The sequence below is a fragment of the Mesoplodon densirostris genome, chromosome 10 (genome assembly GCF_025265405.1).
Source record: "Mesoplodon densirostris isolate mMesDen1 chromosome 10, mMesDen1 primary haplotype, whole genome shotgun sequence".
NCBI lineage: Eukaryota > Metazoa > Chordata > Mammalia > Artiodactyla > Ziphiidae > Mesoplodon > Mesoplodon densirostris.
In genome coordinates this window covers 11442981-11469567 of record NC_082670.1, presented here as the reverse complement: position 1 = coordinate 11469567, position 26587 = coordinate 11442981, and the positions used below count along the sequence as shown (strand labels likewise).

Below are 26587 nucleotides of genomic sequence, written 5' to 3'. Positions count from 1 at the left end.
CTCACACAGGGTGTCTCCTGCCCCCTTGCCTTCTCCAGAGTCTGCTCTGCCCAGCGCACGCCCAGTGCGCTGTGCACATGCAGCTGTGCTCCAGGGAAAGGACCATGGACCAGACACCAAAAGCCTGTGTGCTGGTCCCAAGCCTGGGCTTTCTGTGTGGTCCCGATGCCGCAAAGCTTGTTTCCTCAGCTGCAACCCGGGAGTAATAACCACTCCCCAGCTGCAATGTGGGGGAAATGAGGGTGAAAGGGAGAATGCGTATGAAAGGCCTTCGTGAACTGAGAAACACTCTATGATGTACAATAGGAGACGGACGTGCAACCTTAAAAAGGAAGGAAATTCTGGGCTTCCCTGGTGGTGCAGTGGTTGAGAGTCCGCCTGCCGATGCAGGGGACATGGGTTCGTGCCCCGGTCCGGGAAGATCCCACATGCCGCGGAGCGGCTGGGCCCGTGAGCCATGGCCGCTGAGCCTGCGTGTCCGGAGCCTGTGTTCCGCAACGGGAGAGGCCACAACAGTGAGAGGCCCGCGTACCGCAAAAAAAAAAAAAAAAAAAAAAAAAAAAAAAAGGAAGGAAATCCTGACACATCACAGTGCACGTGAACCCTGACACTACGCTAACGAAACACGACCGTCACACAAGTAGTAGCTCCCTGTGGCCAACGATGCAGGCAATGAATAAGGAAGTACACGGCTGGGTGAGGAGACAATTATTCCAGGGGAATACCCCAGTATTCCAGAATTCTCTCATGGAAGGCTCTTGTAGGTTTCAGAGATGCCAAGTAACACAGGATGGAAGAGAAGTGATGCATGGTGCGTAAGTTAAAAACACAATAAACCTCCCCCCCCATTCCTTATTATTCTTCAATCACTGAGATTTAAACTTTCATTATGATAACCTAGTATTTTGTTACATGCAAAAAATCCTCTGATGCTTCATTTCTGGGGATAAACCCCAAAGAATTAAAAACGGGAACTCTAACAGATATTTACACCCATTTTCATAGCAGCGTTATTCACAACAACCAAAACGTGGAAGCAAACCAAGGGTCCATCGACAGATGAATAAAAAACCAACATGTGGTCTATCCAAAGGAACATCGTTTAGCTTTAAAAAGGAAGGAAATTTTGACACATGCTACGACAGGAATGAACTTTGGGGACATTATGCTATGTGACATAAGCCAGTCACAAAGTACAAATATTGTATCATTCCACTTATAGGAGGTATCTAGGAATAGAGGTACACCTTGCTTTATTGCTCTTTATTGTATGTCTTTGCAAGTTGAAGGTCTGTGGCAACCCTGCACCCAGCAAGCCTATTGGTGCCATTTTTCCTACAGCATTTGCTCTCTGTGTCACATTTTGGTAATTCTCACAAAACTTCAAACTTTTTCATTATCATTATTATATTTGTTCTGGTGATCAGTGATCTTTGATGCTACTACTATACATCGCTGAAGGTTCAGTGATGGTCAGCATTTTTTAGCAATAAAGTATTTTTAAAGTAAGGTGTATATGTTGGCTTTTTAGACATAATGCTATTGCATACATAATAGACTACAGTATAGTGTAAACATAACTCTTATATGCACCGGGAAAGCAAAAAGTTCACGTGACTTGCTTTATTGCGAGAGTCTAGAACCAAACCCACAATATCTCTGAGGTCTGCCTGTAGTCAAATTCATAGAGACAGAAGGTAGGATGGTACTTTCCAGGGGCTGCGGAGAGAGGGAGTTATAGTTTAGTGGGTACAGAGTTTCTGCTTTGCAAGATGAAAGGGGCTCTGGAGGTTGGTTATACAACAATGTGAACATACCACCACTAAACTGTACCCTTAAAAATGATGATGGTGGTAAATTTTATGTTATGTTCATTTTACCACAACTTTAATAGGAAACATGGGCCCTGCACATCATGTGCTCCCAGAGGCCACTTGGTTTTAGAGGAGTTTTTGAGACTCACGTATACTAAATAGTCAACCGATATATATGGAGTCGAAAGACTATCTTGTGCTTCCCCTTCTCTCCAAGAAAGGGGCTTCAATAAAGGAAAAGGTCTCTGGCCAGAGACGAGACCTTTGGCTGGACAATGAGGCTGCTGACCACATCATCTTTCATACACTTGGAAGAATCTCTGATGAAGGGTTTCTGGGTCTCTGTAGCTTTCTACCTCCGCTTCTGTTGCCCCAGACAGTAGATTCGCAGCCTGCAGTGCATCAGCCCAGCCCTTCCAAGTGTCTCTTCCTCAGGGCGGCTGCCTTGTTTTCCTCCTCTTCTCACTCTATGCTTTCTGCCTGGGTCATTAGACTTTCTTTTACAGCATTTACCATCTCTATACTAATGAATCTCCAGCCCAGATTCCTCTTCTGAACCATAGATTTTTATATCCAAATGCCTATTGAGAATTTCTATTTCAAAGACTCATAGTATCTCCTTCTACCGTAAACCTATCTACTCCAACCCTGTTGGTAGTTCAGTGAATACCACCACCATCCTCCCAGTTAGAAGCCAGGACCTAGAGGTCAACCGCAGCTTTCCCTCTCTCATCCCTATATCTGAGCCCTGTTTTTTCTTGTTTTTTTTTTTTTTTTTTGCAGTACGCAGGCCTCTCACTGTTGTGGCCTCTCCCGTTGCGGAGCACAGGCTCCGGACGCGCAGGCTCAGGGGCCATGGCTCACGGGCCCAGCCGCTCTGCGGCACACGGGATCCTCCCGGACTGGGGCACGAACCCGCGTCCCCCGCATCGGCAGGCGGACCCCCAACCACTGTACCACCAGGGAAGCCCAGAACTGTTGTTTCTATCTTGCAGGTATCTTTGGGATCCACTGACTCCCCTCACTGCCATTCCCCACTCTCACAGTGGCCTGGATGGATGCAAGGGCCTCTCACACTGCCCTGCTCCAGCCATAATCCCCTGTATTGGGGCCGGGGCCCAGCAGAGGGCACACTGCCAGTGCGGTCCTTGAAGAATCCCTATTTACAAAGGGTCTTGGCAGGGTTGACAGAAACCAACAAAGGATGGAGAGGCCCCCCGGGGCTAGCAGCAAGGGGAACCTTAGGTGCCTGGACCTGATGGCAGCTGTTACTACATATAACCTACAGAGAGAGTCGCAGGGGGAAAGGTCCGCCAGGCAGGGTCCGGGGCTGCAGGAGGGGAACACACCCCCCCGCCAATCTGAGGCCACAGCAGGGAGGGAGCTGGGGAACAGACACCCCCGTTTCTAACTCCTTCCACCCTCCCATCTCCTACTCCTGCCTCCTATGGGCTGAACCTGTCTGGAGATCAGAGGGCGGAGAAACCTGCTCTTGTAGTCCAAACAATGTCAGCCTACTGGGACACAGAGCAGGATGGAGAAAGGCAGCAAGCGGGTCTGGCGGGGCAAATGGAAAATATCGAGCACACCATCTCTGATTCAGTTCCACACCGCAGCTCAAGTGACTTTCCTGTAGCACAAATCCGATTTTGTCATCCCTTCACTTAAAGGTATTCAACAGCTCCTCATGACCCCAGGATGATGTTTAAACCTCTTAACACCATCTCTGCATTGTTCCTGCCTACATCTCCAGGCATGCGCCCATCAACCCCACCGCTGCCTGCACCCCTTACCCTGATTGCTCTTCCTCTCTCTCTCCCCTGCAGCCGTTCTGAATTGATGGGTGACGCCCTCTTGGGTCTCTGTACCCCTTTCCCTGCCAACTTATTCCACTGGTCAGTTCTCTCTTTGGTTGTGGCCTCCTCCAGGCAGCCTTCCCTAAATACCCAAGATGGGGTTGGGTGTCCCTCCTGTGACTCGTCTTTCTTCTCACCCCTACGGTAGTACACCGTACTCACCCATCAAACACTATTGCTTTTGCCTATTTCAGGTCCATTTCTCCCACAGACCAGAAACATACTGAGAGCAAAGACTGACAGCCGTAGCATGTGCACAGTGCCCGGCACACAGGCACTCAACACATACTTGTTAAACCAATGATTTACAAAAACCATGTGGCTTTGATATTTGGGCCTGAAGATGTTTAGTGACTTGTCCAAAGTCACGAGGCTGCTCAAGATGAAGTCCAGATTAAAGAAACTGTGAGTTCTGATTCTTGAGTGGGTGCCCATTCCACCTCCGTGGCCTGCCTGCCAAGGATGCCCCAGAGCTGCCAGAAGAAGGTGCTGTTGCTTTGTTTTGCCCCGATATCTAAGCAAAGATATTTGCCCAGAAGTCTAGGCTCCACTGCATATGAACAGTGGTCCCTTCTCCCTATAGAGCATGTAAGATGTGTTCACGGTCTGCGAGTTTCCTTCTTTTGCTGGTTTCTCTGGCAACAAGGCAAGAAGAACTGATGTGGGGAAACCTCGGCAAACAGCTAGAGAAGGAAAGCCCCAAGGGCAAATGCTTTTGCTGGAAAGATGAGAGAAAGAGAGAGAGACTGAGTCACTGCAACCCAGCGTCTCCATCCTAGCCAACGAGTTAGTCCAGCATCATGCCCACCCAGCACTAGAATACTTCTCACACCAACCCATCCTGTGGAAAAGCCCAATCCCCCTTGCAGCAGATATACATGCTCCAGATTTATTTTCTCAAAGCATACGAGGGCTGAAGTCTAGGGTGGTGAGATAGCAGGGGGGACGCTGGGAAGCACCTGTTTTTTGTGAGCAGTTATTGGATTTCTGCTCCCCTCCCCTGCCCCCCACCCCTCCTCCTTCTTCCTGTTGAATGGAGAGTGTTTAATAGAGCGATCGCAGGCCTTCATCCAAAGGAACAAAGGCTAAACAGCTAGCAAGCGTGGCTCTCAAAACACTAGTAGGATGTCAACACGGGAGCCTCGGAGAAATTCTTCTTGAAGAGTACTTTAGTCAATAACACCAGGGAAGACGGCGAGAGCAGCAGGGCGAGCTGAAGTGAAGGCACGTCTCTGTGAATGAGAACCACAGCGTGCCCTGCACTCCCCGCTCGCCAAATAGGGGGCTCCAAGCCCTTTCAAAATGCACAAAAGCCTCCCTCGGCACTCCCATTGAAAGGAAAAGGGGTCATTATGTCCACTTTGTAAATAGAGGTGCAGAGAAGGCACCAGTGCTTTGCCCCAGTCCACAGCATGAGGAGGCAGGGAAGCCCAGACGGGGGTCTGATGCCCCCCAGCTCCCACGTGGGGAGGGTCTTCCTGGCCCAAACAGGGGGCACTGGTCACAGGGTTTAGTCCCAGGCACCCCAGTTTCCCAAGAAAATTCACAGGTGAGGAGCCCTCAGAAGAGACGGCAGAAAGCCATAGGTCCTTTTTGGTCTGAGGCATAGTGGGAAACAGGTTTAAACATAAATGAGCAAACACGGCAGCAAAAGCTTGGGGCTTGGTCCGCTGAATGGGGGCAGCTTCGGATGCGCAGGGCCCTAGGAGAAAGGCTGTAAACTTAGGTTGCCCTCCTGCCTGGGGGATCTCCAAGGACTTCACAGATGGAGCCTTTTTTAAAAATAAAATTCCAAAGTACATTGTGCTTAGGGCTTGAAAACACAGAGTGTCCTTAATGGAACCAATTCCCTAATAGCCTGACGCTGCAGTATGTACCTCGGGGAGGGATTTGGGTCTTATTTAGTGATGTCCTAATGCCTGGTGGGTCTGTGGCAGAGGAAGGGAGGGAGGGAGGGAGGAAGGATGGAAGGAAGGAAGAGTGGAGGGAAAAGAGAGGGAGAGAGAGAGAGAGAAGGGGAGAGAAGGAGAGAGACAAAGGAAGAAGAAAGAGGAGGAGGAGGAAGAGAAGGGGAAGGAAGGGTTGGGGGGAGGGATGGAGAAAGGAGGACCAGAGAGAAGGAGGGAGGGAGGAGGATGAAGGCCAGTGACAGGAGGACAGGAATTCAGAGAAGCAGAAGTATTCATTCCCCTCGCTGTCTCCCTGCTTCGGCAGTGAGCACGTGGGCAGAGGGGCCGCGTGGCATACCTGGACAGGGCCGGCTCCCATCCACTGCCCCCAAACTCACAGCCTCTGGCAGCACCAACCCCCTCTGGCCCTTCAGGCCGAGGACCAGCCATGGCTTCCCACGGCCATTCATCCCCAGAGCTGGCGTTCCTAGCCCCTGGCTGCAGCCCTGCTCGCCCCTCAGTAAATAGCACCCTTCCTCAAATTCTCTTCTGTTAAAGCCTTTTGAGTGGGTCTGAGTTTCCCGTGCAGGTCCTGACTGATGGGACAGTTGTCTTGAGTGGTGACTCCTTCACCTCTAAAATGAGGATGATGATACTAAGTGGGTAGGGTTCTTCCAAGGCAACAATAAAATATGATGTCTATGGGGCACCTACTGCTTGCCTGGAGCTAGTTACAAATTTTACATGTGTGAATTCCTTTGCTCTGCCTTTGACAGCAAACGCCTTGCCCCTGGGCTTTCTGAAAGGGATGAGGGCCATGATGAACTTGCAGCCCATCGCCAGGGTCCAGGTTCCCTGAGGTACCGAGCTTCCTAACCTGGCAGCCTGGGTGGCCTTTGAAGAAGATGGGGTTTTTTGGTTTTTCTGCTTTGTTTTTTTTGCGGTACACGGGCCTCTCACTGTTGTGGCCTCTCCCGTTGCGGAGCACAGGCTCCGGACACGCAGGCTCAGTGGCCATGGCTCACGGGCCCAGCCACTCCACGGCATGTGGGATCTTCCCGGACCGGGGCACGAACCCGTGTCCCCTGCATCGGCAGGCGGACTCTCAACCACTGCGCAACCAGGGAAGCCCGAAGAAGATGTTTTTATCAGTTCACAGCTAGAGGAGAAGCAGGTACTTCATGGGTGTGATACAGACTTGGGCAACCATCTCCAGCCAGGGATAAAGCTGGCACGCGTGTGTTCTAACTTAGCAAGGAAGGCCACAAAGGCCTGCGGGACCTGGGATCTCTTCCGTGAGGCCGAATTTTGAGAATCCACACTCATCCTGCCGGGCAAGGCCTCCCTTTTGGGGTGGTACTTCACTAAGCTTCGGGCTCTGGGGTCATAATCAGCCACCTCCGCTCTCAACCGTTAAAGCATCTTAATCACTCCTCATCACTGCAGAGGGTTCATTCAGCCTCCAGAGAAAATCCAACTCCCTCTTCCCATCATGCATTCTTTCAAAGAGTACATAAGGACTTACTACGTGTCATCATGGCGGCCCCAGCTGTCTTCATGGAAACAGAAGAACAGGGGAACTTGGGACATGGTTTTCCAAGATTACAGAAGTCCTGATCACTAGCGTGTGGGCTGACTAGAAACCAGGCTGTTCTGAGCCTGGTGGTTTGTTTACTATTGGGTTAGCCAAAAAGTTCGTTCCGTTCCGAGTTTTCCATCACATCGTACGGAAAAGCCCGAACGAACTTTTTGGCCAACCCAATACTTCTGTTTAGTCATCCTGATACTTGTCTTATCAGCCCATATAGGCTCCGTGTTTGCTTTTGTCTTCCCATCACCCCGATATTTGCTATCATTTTACTCCCACCGTTGCCGCTGTAACTATAATCCACCATGTTCAGTTTACAAAGGACAGTTCATCATTCATGTGGAAATGTATGACTTTTTCATCTAGCCCATTATGCAGGATTCTGTGATCCCCTGCTGTGCTTCCCAGTATTATAAACTCTGAGACTTTGCAGAAGAAAATTAACAAAAAGCAGAGAAAATTATGGGACTGTGGTCTTCTGCTTTAAAACATTTAATGTGTAGGGTTTTTCATCAGAGTTTTATAGAATGAATCTTCTATGCATGGAAACACATTTCTATTAGTTTCTGTATTCATGGCACATTAGTATTTACACTAATCTGATGAAATCAGGAATAATAGCAATAGTTTCTTTCATTTATCCAACAAATTTTATTAAGCACCTACTAAGTGCCAGTCACTGTTCTTAGTATCAGGGATAAAACAGTGAGTGAAATGAAGACCCCACTCTCTTGGTGATTATCATCTAGTAAAAGGAGGTGGAGAAGGAGCATGGATATGATGTCAGGGAAATGACACATGTGAAGAAGGAAACATAAAGCAGGAGAAGTAGGCAGAGAAGGTCTGGGTGCTATTTTAGGTAAAGTGGTCAGGGAAGGCCTCCTAATAAAGCAAACATATTTGGAATGTGGATTTTTGAAGTCAAGAGTATCCCAGGTAGAGGAACAGTCAGTGCAAAGGCTCTAAGACAGCAGAGGCTTGGCAGGTTAGAGGAAGAGGAAGGGCGAGGAGGTCAGTGTGGTTGCAGTGGAGTGAGGGGGGAGGTGAGTGGTGGGAAATGAGGTCATAGAGGCCATCGCAGGCTGCATCATGCAGGATCCCACAGACCATGGATAGAACTTTGGATAGGCTCAGAGTGAGTTGGGAGTCTCTTTAGAGGGTTATGTGCAGGTTCTGAGCGGAACATGATATCCTCTAAGTTCTAGAAGACCCACTCTGACTGCTGCGTGGAGAACAGATGTCAGTGTGGGCCAGGGCAGAAACAAGAGGTCAGTTGGGGCCATTGCAATAGTCCAGGCAAGGATGGGTGGATCCTCTACCAGAAGTAACATATTTGATGTTTGGCTTATATTCTCCTTGGCTTATATAACCTGGGATTTTTGTCCTCCTTGGTGAAAATAAAGTTTCCTACTCCATAGCTAACCACATGATACAGACTTCCTTAAATGGAACCTAACATTAACTAAAATTTTGTTACCAATATATTCTTTTCATACCTTTCACCCTAACTTGACGGAAGAAATACAAGATTCTTTTTTTCTTTTCTCTGCATAAAAGTCCTCCTAGCAGTTGGTCTCAAATGTTTGGGGAATGGTACAAGATGAGATGAGGAATTGAAAACTCTTGTTTTATTAAATGTTCTTTTCTTCTAGGTGAATTGGGCTTAATCACTTCCAAACTGCACATTTCAGACTTTCACAAGTTAGCCTTCAAAAGAATGCTTGTGATGCTAATTTTCAGGGACTGGATCATATCCTGAATTACAGTATCTGAAAGTTTTCATCTCTATTAACAAAAGACTGCTACTGGATTTTCACCTTGAAATCGGTTTTAAAAAAATGGAGAGAGCAAAATATGGCATTGTTACACATTGTATTATTCGTTTATAATATTCAGTGCCCCTCTCCGCAGACCAGTTCCTGCAGAACCATAGTTCTTCTCCTCCTGCTAATGCCGGGCTTGACCATTTGATTTCCTTTAGCCAATGAAATGTGAACGAATGTGGCCAGTGTGATCTCTGCCAGGAGCTTTCAAAGCTAATACAGGGTCTCACCACTGCTCTTTCCCTCTGCCGTGAGGTTGACGTGTCCCAGAGGGGGCTGCTCCTTTAGCCTACGTTCTGGAATAAAAACAGCACAGAGCAGAGCCCAGGTGGCCTGCAAACTGTGACTTAGGGAGAAAAAGACCTTGTTTTTGTGAAGACGCTGAGTTGGAGTTCTTTGTTCCTGCAGCATAACTAAACCATAGCCGACTGCTAAAAGTATATACCTGTATTTTACCCACTTCAAATAGGTGGAGGCTTAGAGTAGGGTCTGTTTCTTTCTTACAAATCACTATAGCCTGACTTGGACTTGCATAAAGGACCTGAAGAAAACTTTACCGGCATTTTGAAGATTTCTTAAAATCTCAGGTGATCACTATGTCCTCGCCAGTTTAGTGACACTTTGGGGATTTTTCTAATCCAGAAAAAATCTCAGAGGTGAAATTTCATTTGTGACCTTCCTCTTCAAAATCTTAACCTGGGGCAGGAATACAGACTATTTCCTCATCCTCTTGAAAACAGTAAGCTCAGTTTTGAATAACAACCTGTTGACACAAGAAGGTGGTGAAGAGAGACGTCTGGAATGCTGTGCCTGCCAGCAGACTGAGTGACCCTAGGAGAGATGGGCTGATCTCAAGTATCCCAGCTTGCCTCCCAGATCCTGGGCTGAATATTGATGAGGACTTTCAATAGCTTATCATTTCAGAGAGTGTCCTGAAGTTACTTAGAGATCTTCCTAAAGGCGAATACACATCACATACTTTGTAATTCCCCAGCTTAAAGGTCCTCAGTGGTTTACTAATGCACTGACAATAAAAATCTAAATTCCCTCCCACAACCTGCAAGGTTTGCCATAAACTGGCCCCTGCCTGGCTCTCTCCCCCCATGGCCAGCCTTTCTCCTCCTCTGTTCTCTCTTCTCCATCCCTACTGGTCTCCTTTCAGTTTCCCAAACACATGAAAATCTTTCCTATGTTACAGACTATGCAATTGCTGTTTCTTCCTCTTAGAACTTTCCTGATCCTTCTCTTGTTTGATTTTCCAAAGCATAAAAGACCATGCCTGAAGAGTTGGGGCTCTCCTGAGGAAGGGTATTCTGCACATCATGCTCTCAGCAGCTCACATGCTTATCAGCTCTCAGGATAGACAGTAAAGCAGAGAAGAGGGTCGGGGAAGCCCTCTCCACCCTTGCTCAGGTTTTCTCAAAACCTTGCCCGCAGGTTACCACCACGCCTGCTCTGAAAAGGCCTCACCAATGCCGATGCAAACCACCTCATGAATCAGAGTTGCTAGCTCCAATTAATATCACTAATACCTCTCTTTGTTTTCCACCTTTTCTGGCCCTTCCCAATTCAATTTCCCCCCATACTGCTGTCTAGTACTGTCTATATCACCAAAATGAGAGATCTGTAACCAAAAAGCAAATCTTTTTGTGGTGGTGAGTATCTCGCTTTGTAAGATGATCGTATCTTCCTTTAAGTGGCTGGAATTACCACCAGCATAGTTCCTCTTGCATAATAGGTCTATCCTGAAGTGTAGCTATTTTAAGCCATCCGTGTGATTGTTGTCACTCTTTGTTCCCTAACACCTACATGGATCCTATTATAAGTATCTTGGTTTCCTTTATTTCTGCAGGTCCTCACTCCAAGGGGGAAAAAAAAAGATGAATTATTTTATTTCTTTCATTTAATTTTCCAGACGCCTGGGGAACCGTGCTTAGAGAAATCCAAACAGAAGAAGAAAAAAGAGTGCTGCTGAAAGACGATCGGCCCCAATGCCTTTACTTGGCTTTAGAGAAAAGAAAAAGGTGCTTCAGTGGGCAGTGGTCCATTTGAAAGGACAGAAGAGAAATCTCTTTTTTTGTGTGATGCTCTCCTTTACAGCCCACAGTGCTTCTCTCTACATTTTGCAAGGGGGTATCCCATGAAGCAATATGCATATGTACTCACACATACACACATATACACACATACACACACACTCCCACGTGTATGCAAGCCAAAGAATGGAAGGGCTTCTTCTGTGAGCTGGTAATAAATCTCTATACAGCAAAATACAGTCATAATGTCTGTAAGAGACTAAGCAAATAATTCATTCCTGATTTTTATCCAAAACTTGAGATGTCTTGTAGTCTTTTCTAAACTTTTGCCATCATCGGCATTATCTCAATTTTGTGTACTCTGAACCTTCCAATTCATTGCAAACGATAGAAAACTATTACTATCACTAACAACAAAAGACAGCATTCTGACTGCTTGTCATGCTATGTGCCAGATACTAAACGACTCATGTGAATTTTGTGATTTAATTTTTAAAATAGCCCTTTGAGTTAGATATGATTGTTGTCATTGTTGCTGTTATTACTATTATTATCAGTTTCCAGATTATGAAACCAAGGCTTTGCAATGGAAATAACCTGTGCTTGAGTTTCAAACCCCAGTCACCTGACTCCAGGACCCAAGCTCTTAGACAGACACGGGTGTTGTCTTGCTATGGAAACCACGTGGCAGAACAGAAAGCAAAAGAGCAGAAAATTCACCCTTTAAGCAGTCAACCATTTTACCTAATAAACCCGATCCTACCTCGCAGGCTCCCCCCTCTCACCGCAGTATAAACTAGGACAAGCTCCCAAAGTTCTTTTCTCATTTCTCAGTTACACTGCGGCCACATCACGTCACGCGAGCCCCTATCCATGGGAGCAATCTGTAAGTGGCGCAGTCTCATAATGAAATCCTTTGGGTAATCCCCTAAAACTCACTGGCTGGAATCCAAGAAGGAAACTTCGAATACCAAATTCTACCCTAAATGAAAAAACAGTTTAGTAAGGACCTAGAATATTTATAGTAGGTGTGAATATCCCTCTTCCCACTTACAAAAGTGATAGAAATTCTGGATGAGATATTGCCACCAAGACAGAGAATCTTCTCCCTATCGGTATCGGGAACCAAAGAAATGCCGTGATATATTGGAGGGGAACAGCGTGGAAACAGCACGTCAGGAAAGACCTCATGAAATACTCGCCTAGAAAAAGGCAGTCTCCACACACCCAAAGCCCAGGCTTGAAATCATTTATATTTGATATCCACATAGCGGAGAGCACAGAACTCAGCTCTAAATACTAGAGAAACAGAAACATGTTGCTTGGGGGGAGTGCAATGCGACAGCCAGGCCCCGGATCAACGCTAACGTGGTCAGACACCTGCGCGATCAGCCGCGAGAATCACAGCCCGCACGGGGCTGCTGGCAGCCTCCCGGAAAATGCGACAAAGAGCAGGGCTGCCCACCCTGGGACATACCTGTGTACACGGAGATGCGACTCTGACTAGTACGTGTATTAATTATTTCCAAGGCCCGGCAATAACTCTTAGGGTTTCCACAGCAGACTATCCCGGACAGCGCTCTGCAGGAAGAGGCATAGGGAGCTGTGGGAATTTTCCCACGTGTGGCCCCAGGGTTCCCCCCAGCAGCCACCCCTCATTTCTTTAGCCACAGGTAAATAATGTCCAAAACAGGGCTGAAAATGGAATGATTCACTCACTCCCTTGAAGGGCTCCCCAAACATACACCCATCTCTACAGTTTTCCCAGCACACCACAATCTCGTCACTCTCGCCCCATGCAGTTTTCTTCCATCTACCCTAGAGGAACACTCTGCCCCAAGAACATATATCTACACCTTCTTCTATAGCACACGTCTGCCCGTGTTTTCCTCCCTCCTGACCTCTGCAAATGCTTTCTCCAGGTCTGGAACACTCTTAACCCCTCCCCCCATACTCACACCCCAGCCGTTCTTCAGAGTCCATCGGACCCTGCAATCTGCTTGCCTGTCTGTCCTCATCCCACTCACCCCCTCTCACTCCTGGGTTGTGGGAGGTGACTGTGATTAAAGACAGAGAGCTTTGTTATCTTGTGGATGCTCATCTCTGAAGACTGGTGAGCCTACGTCAAATGCAAAGATGCTCAGTGGGGGACCAGTGAGTGTAAGAATCCCTGCTGTCCATCTAGATAGAGCCTGGAGCATCTCCACCTCTGGACCATTCTAGGTACTGGCAGGATGGCACAGACCCTGAGGAGAGACTGGGGGCATAAAAAAGAAACGTTGGGAGAGCAGAGAAAGTGGGGATTCATCTGAGGCTGCTCTAAGTCAATTGAAGCGTGACCAATGGGACCAAAAGTTCTAGAACCTTCTAGAACGTTGTGTGTCTGAGAGTGCCTATCAGTAAGATTATTTTCTTGTCCCTACACGGTCTTTTAGACATGGTAAGATAACTATAGAGTTCCAGAACATGCTCAGCTGCACCAGCGTCCTTGACCCGACCTGGTTCCGTACTTTTCCAGGGCTCCCTATTGGTCCTGAACACATTCTCCCTTAAATAAAGATTTGCTGCTTGCTTGATGTGTGTACGCCTTTTCTTCTGAATGAATTTCTAAGTTCCCACAATGAATTTCTTGTATCCCACAGCCTGGAACTTAAGCATGTGCTCAGTTTATATAATTATATAATCTCTAATAAGATGTAGTTTCGTAATTTCTTCCTCCGTTATTGTATTATGTAAAAACAGCAGGGTGGATTTTCAGCAACTCCATGGAATTTTTTTTCTGGGCAGTGGAGAGTGTAAAACAACACGAATTTATTGCCGTAGAGTTCTGGAAGTCAGAGGTCTGAAATGGTTCTTACTGGGCTAAAATCAAGGTGTTGGCACTCCTGGAATCTCTAGGGGAGAATCTGTTTCCTGGCCCTTTTCAGCTGCTGGACGCTGCCCACTTTCCTTGGCTCATGGCCCCTTTTTCCATCTTCAAAGCTAGCAGCATAGCTTCCTCAAATCCACATCCAATTCTGACACTCACGCATACGGATCCTGGTATATGGGTCACATCTGGATAATCTGGGATCATCTCCCCATCTCAAGATCCTCAACTTAATTACAACCACAAAGTCCCTTCTGCCACATGCACAGGTCCCAGGCATTAGGACAGACGTCTTGGGGTGGGGTGAGGGACTCATTTTTCTGTCTGCTGCAATGTAGGAGCTATTATTACTCCCAGACCTGAAGGGGAAGAAAAGGGAATGGTTTCCCAAACTCAGAATGAGTTATGGTGGTGGGGAGTTCTAAATGGGGACCCGGTGGTGGTAATAAATACCAGACCCAATCCCTTCCCACTTTGCAGAGTGTTTTTGAGATGGGCTCATTTAAAGTAGAAGCTACACAACATACAAACAAACTTAACTTTAGGGGTCTTGGGTGGAGAGAGAGAGAGAGGCCAGCTGAAGGAGGTGACACTCTAACACTGGGTTGAGAAAGTAAGAGCCCAGACTCTGGAGCCAGACTGCCTGGGTTCAAATCCCAATGTTACCATTTACTGGCTAGGTGACTTCAGACAAATCACGCCAGCCCTCTGTGGCCACATCGGTAAAACAGGGATGATGATAAGAACATCTAGCTCACAGAGAATCTAATGAAATAGTATTTGTGGAACTCTTAGCGTGGCTAAAAGTGAGGGCTATTGTTATTCTTGTTTAAGAGGTTGCAAATGGATTTCAGTGAAAAGCCTCTCCACGCTGCAGACAGGGAAAACAAAAATGGTTTCAAAGGGAAGTTACAAGGTCAAGCACTCAGAACCACAGGTCCTGATTTTCAGACAACCTGTTTCTCACAGTGGGCAACTCGATGAGGACTTCCTCCAGACCAAGCAGGATTTACATATTTAACATGCACATATGGAAAGGCCAGCTAGTGCTCAAAATATACCTGTCGAATTAAAGCAACAGCTCTGTGATGGATTTTAAATATGTTCAGAAAGTCTTTGATGCACCTCCCTTCAAGAAGTGAAGGCTAATTCTCTTCCCCTGGGGTACTGGCTGGATTTAGGGATGTTCTAATGAATAGAATAAAGCAGAAGTGATGGTGTGTAACTTTGGAGACGACATCATAAAAGGCACTGCAAGGTCCTCCCTGTTCCTTCTCTTGGGTCACTCACTCTGGGGGAAATAAATGGCCACATCGTGAGGACACTCAAGCAGCCTATGGAGAGACCCACAGAGGGAGGAACTGAGGCCTCCTGCCCACAGCCGTGTGAGAGCACCATCTTGAACGCAGATCTTCCAGCCCCAGCAAACCTTCAGATGAATACAGCCCCTGTAGCATCTTGAGGGCAGCCTCAAGAGAGACTCTGAGCCAGACCACCCAGCTAAGCCATGCCCAGAATCCTGACCCTCAGAAACTAAGAGTAATGTTTGTTGTCTTAAATCCCTAAGTTTAGAGGTAATTTGTTATGCAGCAGTAAAAAAACAGTGAAGCTCTTTTGTTGATAAGACATCAAACAAACAGTCTGATTCTTTCACCAGTAGCATCTTGAAACGTGTTTCAACATCATGCATATATGACTGATTATACATAGCAGGCAGTGAACCTGAGTCCTTTGGGGTTTATAAAGGTATTTTCGACATGTGCATGTGTTCTGCCCAGAGACCTGGGGGTACATCTAGGATGTTCTCTTTGTACAGTTCTCCTTCTGACACACAGACATGCCTTGGGATGCTGCTGGTGTAATCGCGCTGTAACTACATTTGGCCAGCAGACACTCTCTCATCTTTGAAGGTCCTATCAAGGGCTTCAGAAAATCTCCCTCATTCACTTTTAAATAAATCCCTAATTTAACAAGACCTAACTGTCATTCTCTGGCAATGTCTCACATACATGGGCCCACAAACTTACCAAGGGCTGCAGTTCATTCATTCAGCATTAATTAATTACTGATAACTAGTTAATTACTAATGGACGCACCAGGCACCAATCTTTACAAAGATGAAAAGGCATGGCCTGTGCCCTCAAGAACCTTCAGGAAAATCACTATTACATAGTCATGTACAACCACTGTGGAGTAGCATTCCAAGACCCCTGGAGGATGGTGGGGAGACCGCGTGGGCTTTCAAGAAGAGAGAATGTTTGCACAGACTCAATTCTAACTTTTGAAAAGGATTTTTGTAGCAGCTTCAGGACCACCCCCTACCCTGGCCCTGAGTGGAAAACCAGAAGAACACAGAGCATGGTATTTCTGATCTGCAGTATTACACAACGTCTGGTGGAGTATTCAAGTTCAACAAAAGCACCAGACAATAAAAACTGTAATCCAGGATGTCAGCATTAGCCCTGAACACCCCCTTGGTTCCCGTGAAAGGCTGAAGTCAAGTGCTCAGTGCTGGGCAGGGAGGAGGCACAGACATCTTCTCCTCGACAAGCTTTGTTCCAGGTCAGTCTGAAAGGTACACGAGGCTGCCTCAGCTCAGAGGCTGGCGGAACCCACATAACACGTGGAATTATGTATCAGTAAGAGACTTCCAGAGTGTTTATTCACTTCCCAGATTCATTTATCAGGTATGGGATTGAGAGGATTTCCCCACAGGATATGTAGAGATTAGTGTGCAGCGAAAATGCTTTTTCAACAAATGCGTCTACTAATCGGGTCCTGGTTTTCGCATTCTAGCAGAACGGTGCTTGCTGCCCTTTGCTGGCATTTCTGGCAAAAACAAACATCCACGCGGACAAACAAAGCAAGCCGAAGTGTGGACATCTCTCTATCACACTGAAGAGCGGCTGTCACTTTTTCAAAGCCCACGGGCATGTTTTAATATTATGTTAGATCCGTACATTTAAGATGAAACGACTTTAGGTCTCCCCGAGCCTACGACACCTGAATGAGAAGGGAAAATACCTTCCCCCCACTGCTTTGTCTACCTGGAGTCATCATTAGATGATTTCCAGAAGCTTCTCAAGCCCTTGCTGGGTCAAAGGAATGTGTTCATTAAGAATCCGCCCCATTGGAGCTTAAAAATGCAGCTGAAGGTTCACGGGTCTATTGAAGGGCAAGTGGACAGCATGGCCGAGGCCGCTCCAGCGGGCTTCTTATATAAGCCTCTCTCACTGCCTCTACAGTGAGGCCAAAGCAACCAGATGAACAGCGAAAAAATCACCCCCTCATCTGCTCTGTTCTTTGCCAAACATCTGGTGTTACATAATAAGCCACTGGGGTCGTTTTTCTTGCTTTCCTTTGCTCGCTTTTTAAAAATAGGCCTAACAATTAAATCTGGTTTCTAAACTCTAAATTTCATATATTTTCCATAAGCTCTTTGAGTGGACTGGTCTTGATTATTCTTTTCCATTAAAAACCCGTACAGTAATGCTCTAAGCGGAAACCTCTAAAATAAAGCTGAGAACCAAGAAGGGAACCTCTGATCCTTCCTCTGTGTCTTAAGAGGTCCGTTCCTCAAGGGCAAGCAGCTCAGGACAGTAAGGAAGATAACAACGTGCCAATGGCCGTAGCCGCCAATGACCTCTGCTCTGAGGAACACTTGCTTCTGCACAGTGGCTCAGTTTTCCACAAAGGGGAATGAAACCTACACCTCAAGGAATTTCTTTTTTGTTTAGTTCCTTACAATTTTTCAAAGCACCTTGAGACAGGACAATGGGCTAAAACGAGCTCTCAGGTCACAGCTGACCATAAGGTCGCCAAGTCCTTGGTCAAACACAAGGTGTGGCCATGAGGTAGGAGTATCCTGGTTTTCTTTCTCTCCCTCCCCTCCCTGCCTCCTCATAGAACCGGGTCCAGGCCTGAGGCCAGCCTCCTTTAATTTTCCAGGAACTGGTGTGTCTTTTCCCTTCCCTGGCTATTCTCTTTTCTACCTCTTGGTTACTCTCCCAGCTCACCGACTGCCATCCACTTACCCCTAAAGAAAGGAGCATGCGAGAAAATACAGTGAAACACCGTGTATTGGGCACTGTGGCAGGAACATTCTCTTTAAGGAACATATTATCCCCTTATTGTGGAGAAACTGAGGCTCAAGAAGATTAAGTAACTTGCCTGCCAAGTAGCTGAGCTGGAATTTGAATTCAGGTCTGTGGATAGAAGTGGCCATGTAAAGTCATGGTTAAGAGCTTGGCTTTTGAAGTCAGCAGAGCTGGGTGCAAATTTGAACTTTGCCACTTAACTGTGTCACTTTTGGCAAATCATTAAATTTCTCTAAGCCTCACTTTCCTTATCTGTAAAATGGAGATAATGATAAAAGTGTCTCCACAGGGTTTTGTGATAATGAGAAAATGAAGGTAAAGTACTTGGTAGAGTGACTGGCATGCTGGAAGTTTTCAATAATTATAAGCTATCATTATTAGTATCCACTAGATTTGCTATATACCACTCCAGTGCACAACTTCCACAAGGACACTCGGCCTTTTGCTATTAGGCTTTAAACAAAATACCTTAGTTTGTCTACATGTAGTTGCAAGTAACAAAAACCCAATGAAGAGTTACATAAACCATAGGGATTTTTACTCTTTGCTCAACAAGAAGTGTGAAAGTAGATGGTCCTAAGGTAGGTTTGGTGACTGAATGATACCATCGGGGAATCAGGCTCATCATGGCTGCCACAGCTCCAGACATCACATCTTCACGTGATAGAATGGAAAGGAAAAGGACAAAAACAACGTTCTCCTCATATTCCTCTCTTATCAGGAAGGAAAACCATTTTCAGTTGCTTCCAGCAGACTTTACATTATATATCCTTGGTCAAAGGTGATCATATGTCTGCATATGTCTGGCAAAGGAAAATGGGATTGCCATGGCTACGTACAAACTTTTTCTGTAAAGGGTCAGATAGTAAATAATTTAGTCTTTGCAAACTATATGGTCTCTGCCACAAGTAGTCAATTCTGCTGTTGAAGCATGAAAGCATCTGTAGACAGGAGGTAGACAAATGAGTGTCTGTGTTCCAATAAAATTTTATCAAAAGAGTCAGCAGCTGGATTTGGCTAAGTCCTCCCTTGGACCAATCATGATTCATTGGTGGGTGTCACTTGAGTACGTGGCCGCCCAGATTAAAGTTGGCTTCCATTAGCAAGGAAAAAAGGAGAATGGGTGTTAGGCAAGTTATGCCTCGGGGATAGTGGTCCTGTAAGGCTCTGGGGAACAGGACAAATCTGAAGATGTGAGGGGCAGGGCTGGAACTGTCAGGAAGCTGGAGGTTACACTGACGCAGAGATGGGCAGGTGCACACTTTCAGGCCCCCCCCCACCCCGCCGCCGTTGTCTACACCAGTGGTTCACACTGTTTTGGAAGAGCCCTAGGATTCCTCAGAGGTGCCTGGGGCGTGTGCACAAGGGACCACAGTGAGGCAGCCAACTGCAGGCCCCTGCCTCCACAACTCTGGCCAGAGACCTCTTACTTTTATCTGTTCTACATACAGGCACACCTCAGAGATATTGCGGGTTCAGCTCCAAACCACTGCAATAAAGCGAATCTTGCAATAAAACAAGTCACAGGAATTTTTTGGTTTTCCAGCGCATATAAAAGTTATGTTTATACTACTGTAGTCTATTAAGTGTGCAAAAGCATTATTCCTAAAAACGCAGCATATGTACCTTAATTTTAAATTACCTTATTGCTAAAAAATACTAACCATCATCTGAGCCTTCAGCGAGTTGTAATCTTTGCAAGAGCAGTGGCAAAGATCACGGATCACAGATCACCATGACAAATATAATCATTACAAAAACGTTTGAAATACTGCAAAAATTACCAAGATATGACACAGAAACATGGAGTGAACAAACGCTGTTGGAAAAATGGCACTGATAGCCTTGCTTGTAGGATTGCCACATACCTTCAATTTGTAAAAAACACAACACCTGAGAAGGGTAATTAAGTGTAGAGTGGGGAAAAAAGAGTTATGCCTGTATTGCATTTCTGTTTGTGGGGCATTTATAGGAAGCAGCAGGAGAAAATCTCTAATAAAAAAGTTAAAAACCACTGGCCTAAAAGATAAAGACCTATCTACCCGTACGACATCGCTTTCTAATTATATCTCCCACGATTTTATTCAATAAACTCTGCCCCCAGGAGATGGAGGCAAGTATTTCTCAAGTTATTCCACCCTTGTCCCCTTCCTTCAGCTTTGCACCCCAGCTCATGTGCAGACCAGGACTCCCCTCTTAATTCTACTCAAATAGAAAGTTTCCCCAACATACAAGGCTCCTTGTCAGCCTAACATACTCATTTTGCATGTAACACACTTGGTGTGAAAGGGAATATAAAGAAGTAAAAGATACAGAAAGAATATAAATGAAAGTTGAGGATAAGGTGATGAGCATGATCAGAATATATATATTTAGAAAAACAATGTGTACTTCCAAATGAGTTTTACCCTGCCTGCAACCTTGGGAGTACATGCTCTCCAATAAGGCGGCCAGGACTCACCTCCTGGGGGAATTTTCTCTTTTGGAATTACATTTAGATCCAGTTTTCAAGCCACAGAAGAAAACCAGACTCTTTCAGTTAGAGTGTATCCTATTTCCTTTTACCAAAAGTAGTTTCTCTTACCTTGATCGCTGGCTTTTTCACTGGACTCCAAATGACTTCTGGATGGTTCCAAACATCATATTCGCCTTCAAAAACAGCTGGTCAGGATTGAAGGTATGAACAGACGTGCCTCGGGTTCTGAAGGCGATTCCTCAGAAGATGCCTCCCTCTTTCCTTAGGGTGATGGCATCTCCGCAGCCATGGCCTGACTCCTGAAAACATGACAGAGCAGGAAGGCCTCTTCAGCTGGCCCAACCAAGGAGGGTTCTCAGACTGTAACAGGTACAGGTGGGCCTTGAATTCGGGTGAGGTTTGATTAAGAACAGGAATAAAGATTCAGAGATGGAGAAGCACTTTAATTCTACACCTAAACTCTGCAATCTCCATTCAAACCCTGGCTTTGCCATTTCCTAGCTGTGGACCTTGCACTATTTACTTAACCTCTCCGGATCTCAACCTCCTCATCTATGAAATGGGAATAATAAGACTACCTCTCAAGGCTGTTGTTGAGCATTAAATGAGTTAATACAGGTAAAACACTAAATATGATGTAAATGTGTGCTGTTGTCAGTATTATGAGTCCCCGATATTAAAAAGTTTAGTCCAATCAACATAAAAAACCTCACCCTTTCATTTAAATCAGCAGACTAGAGGCACTGTGGGAAATTCCCTGGAGGGCAGCTTAGGGGGCCCAAGGGAAGGGCTTGACTACCAGGGACTGGAATGTGGGCTTGGTGGTGTAGACAATGGGAAGCCTAAGAGTGTTTCTCTCTCCTTCTCCGTTGTAGGAAAGTGCCCCAAGCCACCATCTTGCCCTCACATCCTCTGATCTTTCTCTTTCCCGGAGTCGGGTGGCCCCAGAGAGCCCTCCGAACATTTTGTTTAAAATCGAAAAGGAGGGCTTCCCTGGTGGTGCAGTGGTTGAGAGTCCGCCGGCCGATGCAGGGGACACGGGTTCGTGCCCCGGTCCGGGAGGATCCCACATGCCGCGGAGCAGCTGGGCCCGTGAGCCATGGCCGCTGAGCCTGCGCGTCCGGAGCCTGTACTCCGCAACGGGAGAGGCCACGACAGTGAGAGGCCCGCGTACCGCAAAAAAAAAAAAAAAAAAAAAAAATCGAAAAGGAGTCGCAAGCACGTGCTTGTGTGTTTGTGTGTCTGCGTGTAGTGGGGTTGGGCTGCGGTGGGGGACGTGACACCAGCCGCGAGCCAAGGAGAAAAGTGAAGGCAGAGAAAAAATATCAGTGAGCAGAGAGAAAAGTCGGCCCTCCAACCCTCACACACTAAATGAGGACGCCGGGCGTGCAGCTGGGTCAAACAAGGTCGGAATTAAGGCTCTGTGCGCCTGGAATTAAGGGCATCCCAGGACAGCTGCGGGACGGGAGGTTCCCCGGGTCCTCCTCCACAGAACGGGGTAGAATCCCAGGACTCGGGGGCAGGGAAGGATCCTCTGAAACGGTGGTGGTATAGGTCTTTTACCCCCCAAAAGGAGGCTGCAGATTGCTTCTCTGGAGGGGGAGGCTCTCAAGAAGAGAGACAGAATAATTGTCAATAGGTTTGTGGTAATATGTCTCTTTCAGAATCAATTCCCGGTAGAAGGGCTCTAACACAAAACAGAAAACAACAACAAAAAAACAGTGCTGAAAACATCAATATACCTGCTTCAATTACAGGCCCCGAATCCTGATTCTCTGAGTCGAGGACAAAGAGAGACGCCATCGAGGAATGTAACTCTCCCAGAGGAACCCCGAAGTCGAAGGGGCGCGGCCAGCAGGCCTGGGAGCGCCCCAGGCCCGGGTGGGTCTATGTTCATTAAAACTTTTGCAGGAGAGGTGCGCGGGCTCCGGCCTCCCCGCGCCGCGCGGAACCCGGCCAGGGCACCAGCAGCGCAGCACTGCCACCTTGTGGGCGCCGGCCGCCCGGGCGCCGGGCGCCGGGCGCCGAGCGCCGAACGCAGGCTGCAGTCGGCGGGGCGGGCGGGCGACGGCTGGGAGCCCCGCGCGTCCGGCGCCCGCAAGAACGCGCCGCGGAGGCGGAGCCGGGGGCGGGGCGCGCCGGCGCCGGTCACGTGGGTTAGCAACAGGCAGCAGCCAATGGGAGCACGAGTCAGGTGGTGCGTACGTTCGCCGCCGCCGGAGAAGCCAGGCTGGTGTGGAGGCTTTCGTGCGCCCGGGGCTGAGTTGGGCCGGGAAAAGGCTTCCTAAAAGGGTGCGCCTCTCGGGCGGGGAGCCTCTGGTGGTGGAGGGGCGGGCGAGAGACTGAAAATAGCAGAGAGCTTTAAAATAGGACTTTACCACTCGTAGGACCCAAAGCAGTGACCCTGGAGGGCGGTGGGCGGAGGTGGGGTGGGAAGCAGAGGAAGAGCAGCAGAAACCCCGCCCCGAGCCTGGGTCCGGGTGCACCCCATGCATCAGCCACTTGTTGTCGTGCCAAAGCCTTGGGGCTGAAATTGCCACTTGGATCCACATAAGGGGATTAAAACAAAGAGAATAATGAGGTTCCTGGCAGTGCCCTGTCCCTATTGGCAACTTCGCCCTGCCTGTAACAGGTAGGGAAGACACGCACGGTCTTGAAGCCCTCACGGAACCCAAGACTTAGCCCCAAGAGACCGAAGCAGAAGAAAGTCGGGAATGAGGTCAAAAGAAAATGTCAGCTTAGTAGTTGTTTTTAATTATTGTAAATGGAAAAGCCACATCCAAAAGTACATCTAATGACTTTTACCGTAATCCCACCATGTCGACAAACCAGCCCACCCCTAAACGCAGAGAAGACCATAACACAAAATGTCAGAGGTGTATTCCAGAGCATGGGCGAACCCAGGACCAACAGAGACAAGCATGGTTTCCATCAGATTCTCGCTCTTCTGGTTTCATGGTCAAGCACACACTTGATCTCAATAACAGGGCGTTTCTCTTTCTCTGTGTGTGTGTCTCTCTCTCTCTCTCATTGCCTCATAATGTTCTCCTGGAAGCTCTTTTACTTCATTTTTGTTGTTTGGGAGTTCACCTCGTGTTTTCTTCCCCCGAAATGAATACAGGGCGTAGATGGCCTCAGAAGGGCATCTAATCCATTGCCTTGCCGCAAGGCACTTTGAAAGACTATAAACTGTGATACTGTTGTAAAGTGTTATTGTAGAGACAAAAATATCTCAAAACCTGCAGGATCTAGCCATTCCTATTCTCAAAGTAACTTAAGGAAAGATGTTGTACAGTACCCTTTAATAACCTACTACCAATGCTAACCACTTTGGGTAAGATATAATAAGAACTTTCTGATCCCAGGTTTTGTTTCTATTTAAGCTCATTCAGGGTCAGGCTACCCCAGAGGGCAGTCGAACATCTGCCCAGCAGCTTATGGGCAGGATGTGCACTTCCCTCTGTCAGGAACAGAGATCAGTGGTGCCAGCTGCCACCGGGAACCTGGCCTGGTGGCCAGGCCCTGTGGGGATTTGCCAGGGCAGCTCTGAGAAGGAGGTCCACTCTGAGTCATATGTTCTTTTAGTCCAACGCTGCCAGCTGAGTTCATTGATTCACTCAATGAACAGGCCTTGTGCATTACTGTGTGTGGAAATAAATCGACTGTACTTGATGGTTATATTTATGCAAATTTGATACAGTATTTGGTTTTTTAATGTATCATACTCTCAAGTCCTTGGCCAGGAAAGGGTTTTGAAGATGTCAAGAAGATTCAACGAATATTTATTGAGCTCTAAGTGCCAGGCCTTCATTTAGGTACTGGGGATACAGTATTGCAGCAAGGAACTTGCGTAAAGGAATAGACTCATGAGGAAAGAAAGTAAGGATGGATGCACCCGTTTCCATGGTCCAGGAGTCAGTCCCCTCCCCGACACTAGCTGACTGTTGTTCCCTCTTTTTTTTTTTTTTTGCGGTACGCGGGCCTCCCACTGTTGTGGCCTCTCCCGTTGCGGAGCACAGGCTCCGGATGCGCAGGCCCAGCAGCCACGGCTCACTGGCCCAGCTGCTCCGCGGCACGCGGGATCCTCCCGGACCGGGGCACGAACTCGCGTCCCCTGCATCAGCAGGCGGACTCTCAACCACTGCGCCACCAGGGAAGCCCCTGTTGTTCCCTCTTATTCTGCTCCCTCAAACTCTGTTTCAGCCCCACATTCTTGGGGGGGGGACTTCTTTCTTTTCTTTTCTTTTCTTTTTTTTTTTTTTTTGCGGTACACGGGCCTCTCACTGCTGTGGTCTCTCCCGTTGCGGAGAACAGGCCCCGGACGCGCAGGCTCAGTGGCCATGGCTCACGGGCCCAGCCTCTCCGCGGCATGTGGGATCTTCCTGGACCAGGGCACGAACCCGCGTCCCCTGCATCGGCAGGCGGACTCAACCACTGCGCCACCAGGGAAGCCCTGGGGGGACTTCTTGAATCATGGAGTAATTAGGTCACCCACGTGTTCAGTATTATTAAACAATGTGACACGATAGGAAACGTCATGGGCTGGGAGTAAAAAAAATCTCTACCTGGCTCCAGCCCTGGTTCTGTCACTTGATGACATCCCTATGTCTCTACAAATCTCTTAAGCTTTGAATCTTGGTTCCCACATCCCTAGAATGGGATGATTCTTGCTTTGCAACTCCACAGGGTCAAGATTCGAGGCCTCGGTTTTCTCATCTGTAAATTGAGGGGTTTGAAGTAGATTTAAAGTTTGCATAATTTCTTTAGAAGTGGATTCCCCTTTTGAGATAAAATCTAACCTAAAATCCCAACATATAAAACTGATGAAGACAGGCTTGCTCTAGTGGCCCTAAGGGAGAAGGCTCAGAGTCTTGCATACACTCTTCCCCTATCCTTAGAAGGCCCTTGAGGGACCTGTGTGGGACCCTAGGGTTCCACTGAGCACAGTGTGAAACCTGCTGTGTTAGATGATTATGTTTAAAGTACCTCCCGGTCCTAAAATTCTACAAATCAGAACGTTCCAATATCGTGTGTTTCTATGATAAGGTTTAACCCCCGTCTTCTTCCTTCAGTAATTAATATGTTGTGGGAGATAGGCACCAACTTTACTAAAACCAAAATACATTTCATTACTCTCTCCCTATCTGTGAAGCCAATCTTTCCGTCACAAAACGAAATTAGATTTTGATGAAACATAGTATCCTGTAATGAGAAGAACCCCAGACTGGGAGTAAGAACATGTGTGTGCTAATCCTGGCCTTGCCTTTAACTAGCTCCCCACCCTTGGTCAAGTCAAGGAAACTTACTAACCCAGCCAAATCAATAAAATTAAGAAGCTGGGTGACTTAGTAATCATAGGATTGCTCCTGATCATTTCCGGACTCCATGCCCTAATGAGTTTCTCTAAATTCAATAACGTTCACATTGCACCCTGCCTACAGGCCAAGTCTCTCCATCACACTCTCCTCGGTATATAGACTCACCCAATTTGGAGAGGAAGGGGAGGCGGGCGGGAAAGAAGACAAATTAGGTTGTAAATGACACCATCAGGACTTCGAGCTAGAAATATCCACTGAACCACTGCTGTGTTCGCCCAGGTGGCTGGAGCTCACAACGTACCTCGACCTCAACTCACCAAGCGGGATCCACGTCTCCATTCATAAGGGTCCTGCTAGGCACTGGATGCAGTATGGGCTTTCATGAGGGCAAACCAGAAAATCCCAGGGTTTGGGGAATGTTTCAAGAAAACAGTCTGGGTTTAGTATCCAGGACCTGGGGTTGGACCAAGAGGAAGGACCCCACAAGAGGCAAGCAGTCTGATTCATTGCCTCCAAGCATGCACGTCCTGGGAAAAGGCAACAGGCCCTGCCTGGGAAGCCAGGGAACCTCAGGGGTAGACACAAGAACAACAGCTCTGGTCATGGCTGTGACTTGGTTATAAGTTAACTTTTTGGGTCACCGAGTGTCTGGAAACAGACTATAAAAAGAAGAAAGCATGGCCCAAGCAGCTTTGTGTTGGAAATGGCTGTGACCAGTTGCTTCTAGAAGGGAGGTGTATTGACTGCAATAAAACTTGATGGGCTCAGCACTGGTCTGTTAAGGCTGGAATCAGAAGTAAACTTTGGACCTGAGTAATTGG

At 47.3% G+C, this 26587-nt stretch overlaps 1 long non-coding RNA gene across 1 annotated transcript in view; it reads right to left on the bottom strand.

Annotated features, from left to right (window-relative positions):
* Nucleotides 1-22345, bottom strand: part of LOC132497526 (uncharacterized) — a 157395-nt gene extending 135050 nt beyond the window's left edge. The window contains exons 1-2 of the long non-coding RNA XR_009533608.1: nt 22191-22345; nt 20557-20747 (exon numbers count right to left, since the gene is read on the bottom strand). This is a non-coding gene — a long non-coding RNA (uncharacterized LOC132497526). The remainder of the gene's footprint in view (nt 1-20556; nt 20748-22190) is intronic.
* Nucleotides 22346-26587: the final 4242 nt, after the last annotated feature.